Source organism: Cervus canadensis, chromosome X, assembly GCF_019320065.1.
Source record: "Cervus canadensis isolate Bull #8, Minnesota chromosome X, ASM1932006v1, whole genome shotgun sequence".
NCBI lineage: Eukaryota > Metazoa > Chordata > Mammalia > Artiodactyla > Cervidae > Cervus > Cervus canadensis.
Window position 1 is genome coordinate 30700088 of NC_057419.1, and position 13118 is coordinate 30713205.

Consider the following 13118-nt stretch of genomic DNA (forward strand, 5'->3'; position numbering starts at 1 on the left):
CTAGAAATGAATGAGAATCACCATGGATAAATCTTTCAAAATACATCATTGAGGGAGGGGGAAGCAAATCACAAAATCATGCTTATTGTGATTCTTGTCAAAAAGAGGAAAATTTAGGGACTTCCATTGTGGTACAGTGGGTAAGACTTTGTGCTCCCAATGCAGCAGGAGACCCAGGTTCAATCCTTGGTTATGGAACTAGATCCCACATGCTGCAACTAAGAGTTCTCATGCTGCAACTAGAGACTCCACATGCCACAGGAAAGATCGAAGATTATATGCCATGACTAAGACCAGGAACAACCAAAAAATAAATAAATAAATACATACTTTTTAGTGGTTTTTGCCATACGTTGACCACTACAATGTTGTGAAGTAATTAGCCCCCAACTAATAAAAATAAAATAAAATAAATAAATAAATGTATACTTTTTAAAAAGGAAAAACTAATCCAGATCAGAGATTGGCAATTTTTTTCTATTAAGAGTCATATAGTGAATACTCTATGCTTTGCAGGCCATATTCGGTCTCCTTGCAGCTCTTCAACTCTGCTGTTTAATGCATAAGTAAACATAGGTAAAACATACGTGAATAGACATGACTGTTTTCTATTAAAATTCCATTTACAAAAACAAACAGTGGGCCACATTGGATTTACAAACCACAGTTTACCAACTCCTGTTCTAAATTGTTTCAGAATACATACACACATGCATCACTATTTTTGAAAAAAAAAAAAAAAAACAAAGAAATTACTACTATAAAAGCCAAGTTGTGGTTACTACTGAGGGAGAGGCAAAGGTTACAGTTGGCTATGGACACACAGGGAAAGTCTAGGGAGACAGTAATGTTTTATTTACTGACTATAGTGATTACTATCATTGCATTGTTTACTGTTATATTGTATATGCTATATTGCATTGTTTGTATTGTATCACCACACAAATGTGTGCTATACTCTATGTGTTTTATAATCTTTTCTGTTTACTATAGTTTGTAATAACATTTTTTCAATTGCAATGTTGTGAAGTAATTAGCCTCCAACTAATAAAAATAAATGAAAAAAAAAGAAATAATAGAAATAGAAAAAAAAATTATAAGGATTGACTGGAAAGTAAAATGATCCTAGCAATACAAAGATAGAAAACAAAATTCCTCATTTTTGGTACATTTAGAAAGTCCTATAGCTCATTACTCCTTTTCACATGGGTTCACAACCAGATTCTCATTTAAAATTTGCAAGGAGTAAAAAGAGATACACACAAATAATTGAGAATGAAAAGACATTAACTCAAATACATTTTTTCTTTTGAGGCAATCTCTTAGGATCTCTGTGAAGTACAAACTTTGAGGTTAGCCATAATTCAGTTTAAAAGCTATGGTAAAAAAAAAAAAAAAAAAAAAAAAATCAGCTAAAATTCTAACAAAACCTTCAAGGTCAAATACAGGTTAGCACATCAGTCTAGGATGACATAAGGGGAATTTTCATATTTCTTCCACAAGCCTCAAAAGTACTCATAAGAAAGAATGGAGGCATACCAGGAAATAACCTCTCTCAGTGATACAAGCATGCAGAGGGTGATCAGCTGCCTACAGAGAACAGATACAAAACTTTACTTGCTTCCCCAGATCATTTTCTCCTGTAAGTCAAAATCCTTAATCTATGAAAAGATAGGCAAAATAAAATAAAATAACAAACAAACCCTGTTGTCCTCAGGAAAGCTGAAAAGATTCAATGCTAATTCAAGGGAATTACAAGCAAAACACTTGAGTCTCTTCAGAAGAGTAGGAAATGTACTCCTCCAAAAGCATATCAAAAAAATCAATTTCTATTGGAGGAACGTTAGGAGGAAAAACCCTATACTTCTAAAAGAGAAGAACTCTGCCTTGGAGGCAAGATTCTATAGTAATACCTAGCAGATGACTGCTACTATTGGGGGAAGGACATGAATTTCTCCCCTAGGACAATCACAGTTACAAAGTAGAGATTTTTTTGCCACAGGGAGAATGGGCAGGGATGTTGAGAAAGATCAATTTCATATACCAGGGCATACAAGGCCTGCCAAAGACTAAGACTGCACCAAGAAAACAGAGAGCTTCTCTGTTTGTACCATAAGCCTAGCTAATCCAGTAGCAAGCAAAAACAGTCTACCACTAGTTAAAGGAAATGATCAGGGAGAAAAGCCTTCTGTGGCACAAGCATACAGGGATGGCTCAAAGATATGGGGGAAGCAGGAACCAAGAGAGACCCTTCAGCACTGAAGCCCCACTTTAAACACACAATAATAGTAACATGCCACTTCTAGAAGAATTTGAAGCCTGTATTACACTGACAATATTGGTGGCAGCAGCATAACTCAAACCTAGCTGAACTCCTCAGTGAACTGACTCAAAATTTCATACTAACAATCTGACAGGAAAAGACACAAACTCATTTTCAAGCATAAATACTACTTTGCTCAGTGTTTTATATTCATTTTGTTTGGCATTCAACCAAAATTTTGAGATACACACCAAAAAAAAAAAAAAAAAGAAATTATCAAGATTAAAGGCAATCAAGAGAACCAGACACAGAGCTAAGATGCTGGAACATTCAGAAAGGAATTTTAAAATAACTGATTAATAGGTTAAAGAATCGAGTGAAAAAGGGAGACGACAAGCATGAACAGATGGCTAATTCAGCAGAGATATAGACATCACAAAAAAAGTCAAATGAGACTGTGGCCCAGGGAATATGGTCTCTCCCACTGAATGCAATTATAAATTTTTAAGAGAAATCATGGGGCAGTTTACCTGAAGACTAAAGATGTTTATGGGCAGATAGCTGGGCAGATGCCTAGGACTCTGATGATAAAGAACCATTCTTTCTGAAGAGAGGGGCTGTGATCTTAAGACCACTGGGAAAAGTCTCATTGCCTTTTTCTTTCTCCTTCTGTCCTCCCCCAACTGGGACCTGAAAGAAAACAGTAACACCAAGAATGTAAGAAGGTACTGGGACAGCGAAGAGGAAAGATTAAAAGAAATCACTGAGAGGAGGGAGATGAAGAAAGTAATTCTGTATAATCACGTATGAACTTCTGGATTCACACTCAACTGTGCATGCACATATCTGACCATAATAAGTCTAAAGCTTTGAGACCTGAGTTACAGAGTAGACTACCACACAGGTCTCATGTTGGACTGATTCAAATTCATCTTCAAAAACTTAAAAATTGACATTGGAACCATAGCATGCAGAATGTAAATTGAAATTTGTAATCTGAACATAACACAGTACTTTAAAAAATCATGAAAAATAAATCAAAGTTCACTTTGAAATTTAAAAATGCTTAGTTTCATAACATAGGACTCAAACAATCCAGGATATGATCCAAAATTTCTTGTCACATACACACACACACACACAAGAAAATCTCGAATCATAAGGAGAAAGATAACTAACAAATGCTAACTCTGAGATAATGCAGAAGTTGGAATTATCAGATAAAACTTTACAAAAACTAAATTCAACAATGAGTACTCTACACAGTAAAGATGAACATTCTTAAAAGACATAGAAAAATATGGAGGCTCTACAAAGAAAGTAAAAGTAGAGTAGAATACATGGAAATTTTATAACTGAGCAACAATAACAAAAACCTGGATGGAATAAATTGAAGAATACAGACAAAAGAGTAAAAGGTCAGTAAACATAAAGATAACAGAAAACTGGAATAAGATTTATTGAGCATAGCCCCACCCATCAGAGGAAAATCCAGATTCCCCACAGCCAGTCTCTCCCATCAGGAAGCTTCAACAAGCCTCTTATACTTATCCATCAGAGGGCAGACAGAATGAAAACCACAATCATAGAAAACTAATCAAATTGACCACATGGATCACAGCCTTGTCTAACTCAATAAAACTATGAACCATGCCATGTAGGGCCACACAAGACAGACGGATCATGGTGGAGAGTTCTGACAAAACGTGGTCCACTGAAGAAAGGAATGACAAACCACTTCAGTATTCTTGCCTTAAAAACCCCATCAACAGTATGAAAATGGAAAAAGATATGACACTGAAAGATGAACCCCCTGGGTCGGTAGGTGCCCAATATGCTACTGGAGAAGATCAAAGAAGTAGCTCAGGAAAGAAGGAAGAGGCTGAACCAAAGTAAAACAAAACCCAGTTGTGGGTGTGACTGGAGAAGGAAACAAAGTCAGATGCTGTAAAGAGAAATATTGCATAGGAACCTGGAATGTTAGGTCCATGAATCAAGGTAAATTGGAAGTGGTTAAATAGGATATAGCAAGAGTGAACATCGATCTTTTAGAAATCAGTGAGCTAAAATGGATCAGAATGGGCAAATTTTATTCAGATGACTGTTGCATCTACTACTGTGGGCAAGAATCCCTTAGAAGAAATGGAGTAGCCCTCATAGTCAACAAAAGAGACTAAAATGCAGCCCTTGGGTGCAGTCTTAAAAAGGACAGGATGATCTCTGTTCATTTCCAAGGCAACCCATTCAATATCACAGTAATCCAAGTCTATGTCCCAACCAGTAATGCTGAAGAAGCTGAAGTTGAACGGCTCTATGAAGACCTACAAGACCTTCTAGAACTTACACAAAAAAAAAACGTCCTTTTTGTCATAGAAGACTGTAACACAAAAGAAGAAAGTCAAGAGATACTTGGAGTAACAGGCCAGTTTGGGCTAGGAATACAAAATGAAGCAGGAAAAGACTAGCAGTGTTTGGCCAAGAGAATGCACTGGTCATAGCAAGCACCTTTGTCCAACAACATAAGAGCCAAATATACACATGGACATCACAGATGGTCAATACTGAAATAAAATTGATTATATTATTTGCAGTCAAAGATGGAGAAGCTCTATACAGTCAACAAAAACAAGACCAGGAGCTGACTGTGGCTCAGATTATGAATTCCTTATTGAAACTCAATTCAAAATTGAGACTTAAATTGAAGAAAGTAGGGAAAAGCAGTAGGCCATTCAGGTATGACATAAATCAAATTCCTTACCATATACAGTGGAAGTGACAAATAGATTCAAGGGATTAGATCTGATAGACAGAGTGCCTGAAGAACTATGGATTGAGGTTCACCACATTGTATAGGAGGCTGTGATCAAAAGCAACCTCAAGAGAAAGAAATGCAAAAAGGCAAAATGGTTGTCTGAGGATGTCTTACAAGTAGCTGGAAAAGAAGACAACCTAAAGGCAAAGGAGAAAAGGAAAGATATATCCATCTGAATACAGAATTACAAAGAATAGGAAGGGAGAGATAAGAAAGCCTTCCTAAGTCATCAATGCAAATAAATAGAGGAAAACAAAAGAATGGAAAGACTAGAGATCTCTTCAAGAAAATCAGAGATACCAAGGGAACATCCCATGCAAAGATGGGCACAAAAATGACAGAAACGGTATGGACCTAATGGAAGCAGAAGATATTAAGAAGAGGTGGCAAGAATACACAGAAGAAGTATAGAAAAAAGATCTTCATGACCCAGATAACCACAATGGTCTGGTCACTCACCTAGAGCCAGAAATCCTGGAGTGTGAGGTCAAGTAGGCCTTAGGAAGAATCAATAAGAACAAAGCTAGTGGAGGTGATGCAATTCCAGTTGAGCTATTTCAAACCCTAAAAGATGATACTGATAAAGTACTGCACTCAATATGCCAGCAAAATTGGAAAATTCAGCAGGGGCCACAGGACTGGAAAAGGTCAGTTTTCATTCCAATTCTAAAGAAAGGCAATGCCAAAGAATGTTCAAGCTGCTGCACAGTTGCACTCATCTCATATGCCAGCAAAGGAATGCTGAAAATTCTCCCAGCTGTTCTTCAACAGTACCTGAAACTAGACCTTCCAGATGTTCAAGCTGGATTTAAAAAAGGCAGAGGAACCAGAGATCAAGTTGCCAACATCCACTGGATCATAGAAAAAGCAAGAGAGTTCCAGAAAAAATATCTACTTCTGCTTCATTGACTATGCTAAGTCCTTTGACTGTGTGGATCACAGCAAATTGTGGAAAAATCTTCAAGAGATAGGAATACCAGACCACCTGACCTGACTTCTGAGAAATCTGTATGCAGATTAAGAAGCAACAGTTAGAACTGGACATGGAACAACAGACTGGTTCCAAATTGGGAAAGGAGTACATCAAGGTTTTATTTTGTCACTTTGGTTATTTAACTTATATACAGAGCACATCATGTGAAATGCTGACCTGGATGAAGTACAAGCTGGAATCAAGATTGCCAGGAGAAGTATCAATAACCTCAGATATGCAGATGATACCACTCTCATGGCAAAAAGTAAAGAACTAAAGAGCTACTTTATGAAAGTGGAAGATGAGAATGAAAAAGTTGGCTTAAAGCTCAACATTAAAAAAAACTAAGATCATGGCATCCAGTCCCATCACTTCAGGGCAAATAGATGGGGAAACAATGGAAACAGTGATAGACTTTATTTTCTTGGGCTCCAAAATCACTGCAGATGGTGACTGTAACCATGAAATCAAAAGACACCTGCTCCTTGGAAGAAAAACTATGACCAACCTAGACAGCATATTAAAGAAGCAGAGATGTTACTTTTCCATCTAGTGAAAGCTTTGGTTTTCCCAGTAGTCGTGTATGGATGTGAGAGTTGGAACATAGAGAAAGCTGAGCACTGAAGAATTAATGCTTTTGAACTGTGGTGTTGGAGAAGACTCTTGTGAGTCCTTTGGACAGCAAGGAAATCAAATCAGTCAATTCTAAAGGAAATCAGTCCTGAATGGTCATTGGAAGGACTAATGCTAAGCTGAAACTCCGATATTTAGCCATCTGATGCAAAGAACTGACTCATTGAATGCTGAGCAAGATTGAACCTGATGCTGAGTAAGATTGAAGGCAGGAGGAGAAGGGGACAACAGAGGATGAGATGGCTGGATGGGCATCACGGACTCGATGGATATGAGTTTGAGCAAGCTCTGGGAGTTGGTGACAGACAAGGAAGCCTGGCATTTTGCAGTCCATGGCATCGTAAAGTGTCCGACATGATTGGGCAGCTGAACTGAATTGAATGAATCTAAAAGTGAATTCTTTGAAAATATTACTGAAATTTGACAACACAGTACTAGTGAAAGGATAGACATATAGATCATACATAAAAGAATAGAGTCCAGAAAGAGACGCCTATAAAGTAAGGGTAATTGGTCGAAAAGAATGTGATGCATTTCCATATGTGAAATGGATGACCATCCCAAGATCGGTGCATGAAACAGGGCACTGGGTTTCATGTCTATTCGAGTTCAAGTAGATTCAACTCAAAGCCAATGCACTGGGACAACCCAGACGGATGGGATGGGGAGGGAGATAGGAGGGGTTTTGGGGATCAGTTATTTCCGTTGTGAAACTCTCTTACTAACTCAGCCTCATCAGTGATGGAGGCATTCTCAAGGCTGATATTTAACTGATCTGTAGCTGTATGGCCAGGATTTCTCAAACTTAGAAAGACTGACATTTTGAGTCAAATAACCCTTTGTTGTGTGGTTTTGGTTGGGGGTGAAGGAGAGGGTTGAGGGGTCTTTTCTATGCATTGTAAGATGTTTAACAGCATCCCTGGTCTTTACCTACTAGATTCAAGTAGCATTACCCCACTACCAATCAGAAATATCTACAGACACTGCCAAAACTATCCTTTTGGGGATAAAATCACACCCAGTTGAGAACTACAGCTGTATGTCCATATCAATTGTTAAAATGTTGAAACACCTTAATACTAGTTGGTAAATAGTCACCTCATGTCTCTCAAATCTTCTCCCTACTGCCCTGAGTTCCTCAGTACCTACCCTGGCTCTGCCCATCATAGAGTATTGCTTGACACAAGATTGGATCTCTAGGATCTTGCTCCAGTGTCATAGGCTAGTCATAGTCCATTCTGATTTATCATTGTCATTGTTATACAGGTTGTCAATATTTTAATGTCATGTTTAAACACTCTTAAAGAAACTCAGGTGTTTAACATCTTTCTTTACTTCCATCTATGTATTCTAGCTGTCTTATCCTACCTCACCCCATAAATTATCTTCCCTCCTATTAGTGTTAATGACTTGCAGATATTTTTAGAAGACCATGTGGTCTGTTTACTGTGTCTCATCATCAAGTATGTCTGGAAAAACATATCTCCTTTAATCTTTTCCTGCCAATCAGACCATCTCCCTTGATCAGTCATGTCTACAGCTTCTCTCTGACTTCCTTCCTTGTGTCCTCATCACTTAGAGCCTCCAATGGCCCCACACTGACTTGGACATCCTAGGTGCCATCTCATCAAAGTCACGTAGTTCCATGACACAGTCTCTCAGAACACTCCTGAAAATAACATTGGCCCATTTCAGTTACCTTATCATATTGCAAAAGCATATCTAATATGAGAAAAACTCATCCTCACACGCATCCTGTTACCCAGTCTCACAGAGAACCACATGTTCATATGTCTGAAGCCAAAAATAATATATAATGGTGGACAGTGTTAATATTTCCAGGATGTATTCCCAAACTGACCAGAAAAGAGCTGAACTCTTCCCCTTATCTTGCCCTGTCTGGGCTAGTTGTGAATTGCAACTAGCTTTTCTTCTCAGCCTTCCACTTATTATATACCCCAACACACACACAGACACACACACACACTGTAACCCCTAAGATGTGCTGCTTCTAACTGTCCAGGACGTAAATACTTCCTTTTTCAGGAATTTTCTTCATGTTGGAATTTGCCCAAGACTCTCCTAATTAGGTTCACTTAAACTATAGGAACAAGAATATGATACGTATACCAGTGTTTATAGACCAGCAGTAAGAACTTTACTCACACCATGTCAATCTTTAAAGATAAGTAGGAGAAAAGTATGGGTTCCTCTGATATTCTACATCATGAATATAGTCAGAGAAAAGATGGGAATGAAGAAGTAGTTTCAGTCAAAAAGTTCTGGCTGCATAATTAGTGCTTGTTTGTGAGATAGGAGGATGAAGATGCAATTAAACATAGGATATAAGAATGTCATGACAATGTTCCAATATAGAAATTAATAATATCATCATAAGGTGATTATGAAGAGTACATAATAACATTAAAAAGCTATGAAATAATGGTAAATGAGAAGACAGGACAGAAAGATATGTGCAACTTTTTTATCTATACATTGAAATATGTTTTAAAAGCCTAAGTCAAAGTCCCAGCAATGTTAATATTAGGGTACTGGAACCGAGAATAAATTTTCTTCTTTGATATACTTATCTAGTTTAAAATAGTTCTTACATCACTGCAATACTAAATGCATGATGTATTTGCAAATTAAAGAAAAGATGTAGTGTTCTTTATCTTTCTGGCTTACTTCACTCTGTATAAGGGGCTCCAGTTTTATCCATCTCATTAGGACTGATTCAAATGAATTCTTTTTAATGGCTGAGTAATATTCCATGGTGTATATGTACCACAGCTTCCTTATCCATTCATCTGCTGATGGGGCATCTAGGTTGCTTCCATGTCCTGGCTATTATAAACAGTGCTGCGATGAACATTGGGGTGCACGTGTCTCTTTCAGATCTGGTTTCCTCAGTGTGTATGACAAAAAATAAATAAATAAATAAATAAATAAAGATATAAAAAAAATAAAAAAAAAAAAAAGAAAAGATGTAATAATCCATCCCAGAAATGTATTCAACAAATAATATATATGGAATAGCTACAATATACTATGCACTCTGCTGGACAATACATCACAAAGAAGAGGAATTATCAGAATAACTGATTGGAATAACAAAGTGTCATTTTTTAAGATCTTGAAGAATAGGCAGATAATTGTCTGTTTAGCTGGTTTTCACTTAATCTTCTGATCAGTTAACCACTGATACAATTCGCAGATCTTTGGGGCCTCAAACCCCTGGTAAAATCCAACCTTAATAAACTACTGTTGAAAAAGATGGACACTATAAAACTCTTAGAGAAAAACATAAGCAGAACACTCTTTGACAGAAATCTCAGCAAGATTTTTTCAAATCAAAACTGCAATGGGTTTTCTATCATCTCACACTGGTCAGAATGACCATCATCAAAAAATCTACAAACAGTACATGCTGTAGAGTGTGTAGAGAAAAGGGAACCCTCTTACACTGTTGGTGGAAATGTAGATAGAATGAAGCCACTATAGAGGTTCCTTAAAAAAAAAAAAAAACTAAAAATAGAACAACTGTATAACCCAGCACTTTCATTTCTGGGCATATACCTGAAGAAAACCATAACTCAAAAAGATAAGTGCACCCCAATGTTTATTGCAACACAATTTATAATGACCAGGACATAGAAGCAATCTAAATGTTCATCAAAAGATAAATGGATAAGGAAGAACTAGAAAGTTTGAAAGTTTGATACCATACAGTTTCACTTACATGTGGAATCCTGGGAAAAAATGAAACAAAGGAACAAATATAAAAAACAGACTCATAAACACAGAGAACAAATAGATGAATGACAGAAGTTAGGGAATTGGGGTTGAAGGAGAATGAAATAGGTGAGGAGGATTAAGAGATACACACAAAATAAATGAATCACTGTGATGAAATGTAAAACACAGGGAATATAGTAGTAACATTTTATGGTGACAGATGGTAACCAGACCTCATGGTGATCACTATAATGTGTAGAAATATAAAATCACTATATTTTTAAAGTTTTGAGGAAACTCCATACATGCAAGAAGAGAGTAGAATGCAATATTTGAAGTTTGAAAGACAAAACTACAAACCTCTAGAATTTTGTATCCAATGCAATTATCCTTCAAAAGTAAAGGAGAAATAGACTTTCTAAGAGAAAATAAAGAAGGAATTTGTTTCTAGTAGACCTGACTTGCTAGAAATATTAAAAGAAATTCTTGAGCAAAAAGAAAAATGATGTAGGTCAGAAACTCAAATATACATATGAAAAGGAAAATCATTTGAGGGGAATAAACAAAGATAAAATATTTTATATTTTATTATATATATTATTTTATATTTCTAACAGATAACAGCTTTTCCAAAATAATAATGGCATTAATGTATTCAGTAACTATAGCTTATGAATGAGTTAAATGAATGACAACAGTGTTATAAGGGGCATGAAAGAAGAATTGGAAATATTTTCCTATAAGCTACCTTCAGTATCCATGAAGCAGTATGTTGTTATTTGAAATCAGACTTGATTAGTTGTAAATGTAAAGTGTAAACTCTAGGGCATCCACTAAATTTTTTTTAATGTACATTTGATACAATAAGAGAGAAAACGGAATCATATAAAATGCTTAATCAAAATCAGAGAAGGCACAAAAAGAGTGGAACACACACACACACACACAAATAAATAACTAGGGAAATGAATAGAAAAATATCAACAAAGATGGTAAATATTAATCCAGAGACATCAATAATTACTTTAAATGTCAATAGTCAGGCAATCCTAAAATGGTGGAGGAATAGGATGGGGAGACCACTTTCTCCCCAACAAATTCATTGAAAGATAATTTGAACGCTGAGCAAATACCACAAAACAACTTCTGAATGCTGACAGAGGACACCAGGCACCCAGAAAACTAGTCCATTGTCTTTGGAAGGTGGTAGGACAAAAAATAAAAAGAGAGATAAAAGAGTTAGGGACAGAGACCCATCCCAGGGAGGGAGTCATAAAAGAGAATTTCCCAAACACCAAGAAACCCTCTCACCAGTGGGCCTGTGGGGAGTTTTGGAATCTCAGAGAGAAACATAACCTGGAGGAAAAAAATAAATAAATAAAGCCCACAGATTACACACCTAACTGCAACTCCCAACAGAGAAGTAGCCCAGAAGCTCGTGTCCGCCACCAGCAAGCAGGGGCTGAACAGGGAGACGTGGGCTGCATTGCTTAGAGTAAGGATGGAACCTGAATGCCCTGAGGGCAATCTGAGGGAGCTAACGTGAGATAGTAACCCAAACCCTGGGATAGGCAGAAAGAGAAAAATAACAAAAGAGGAAAGAGAGAACTTTCCCATGAAAAGTTCTAACCTAAGGCACTGCCAGGCCCACTCACAGAACAAAGGACTGAGCAAATACCAGAGGAGAGCTAGCCAACAATGGACCGGCCCATCGCCCGCCAGAGGCAGGGAGGCAGGTGGCCGACAGCCAGAGCCAGAAGGCAAAGAGCAAACTTGTCCCCAGAGACAGCATCCTCTACCAAACTGCGAGCAGGCTTCCAGTTGCTAACCAAGTCTTCCTGGGATCCTGGACAGTTGACATCCACCAGGAGGGTCAGAGCCAGAGATCAGCTCCCCAGAGGAGACACAAGGCACACCTGAGACGGCACTCCCACTGCGCACCCAGGAAACCGAGCAGCTGGGACAGGGGAAGTGATAAGATGCACCACCCCACCTGGGGAGTGTGCGCTCACCAAGCACCTGGTGGCTTGAGCTGCTCAGACCTGGGAAGGGTACAAAACGTAGGCCCAACCAAGTCTGTGCCTTTGTGGAGTACCAGAGAATGTGAACCTGAGTGGCTTAGACCTGGGAAGTGCACACAACCCAGGCCCACCTTAGACAGTTCCCCTGCAGAGCAATCTGGAGCCTTAGCAGTGTAGACCGGGAAAGCACACATGCCGTGAGCTGAGGCAAACCCGGTGTGGCCCAGACACTGCGAGCATTCCCCACACAGGCCAGTGATATGTGTTTGCAGTGTTCCTCCCTCCCCACAGCACAACTGAACAAGTGAGATTACATAAATGACCACCTTCGCCCTCTTGTGTCAGGGTGGAAGTTAGATACCGAAGAGACTTGCAAACAGTGGAAGCCAAAATAAACAAAGAAGAGGGAACCGCTTTGGAAGTGACAGGTTCAACGTATTAAAACCCTGTAGTTAGCATTGGCTACATTGGAAGACACCTATAGACCTTGAGAAGAAGTGTAAGCTGGAACAAGGAACTATCTGAAACTGAACTGACCCCACACTGCCCTCAACAGTTCCAGAGAAATTCCTAGATATATTTTACTATTATCATTTTTTAATTTCTTTTTTAAATTTTTAAGTTCTTTATTACTCCTTTAATTTTCATTTTTAAAACCTACTATTACCTTGCCAAAAA